Here is a 485-nt window from a genome sequence, read left to right as displayed (position 1 = left end):
CTAGGTCGATTACAACCAAACTTAGCAAACTATTTTTGGGTAAAGGTGATTCAACTTAGTTCAATTAAAGGACCACACCCTCATGCAAAATTTCAAAATAAAAATCTCCAAAGAATGAGCCCAATCATTTTCCCTAACCAAGGGTATACTGTATGCGAAAGGACAAAAATGATTGTACATCTTTCGTATTTCATCTTTCTCAGATAAAAATTTGTTAAAGTAATATACGCCATAACGTGCGCCAGTATAAAAAACGAAAAAAAAAAGAAATTTATATATTTTGTTTACCAATAAAAGTTACAAAAAACTGTAAATTACACCATTAAAATAAAATGCGTTATAAAGATACCAAATTATAATTATTTATTATTCTGCTAGGAGAGAAATTGCTATTTTTAAATAAATCCACCACGTGATGGCGTCGCTACTTTTAGATTGATAAACAAACATGGCGTCAAGATAACGAGGTAAGCCGTTTGAGATAC

This window comes from Saccostrea cucullata, unplaced genomic scaffold (genome assembly GCF_032062105.1).
Source record: "Saccostrea cucullata isolate Sc308-1 unplaced genomic scaffold, CSIRO_AGI_Scuc_v1 ctg8379, whole genome shotgun sequence".
Taxonomy (NCBI): Eukaryota; Metazoa; Mollusca; class Bivalvia; order Ostreida; family Ostreidae; genus Saccostrea; species Saccostrea cuccullata.
This window is presented reverse-complemented; position numbering follows the sequence as displayed.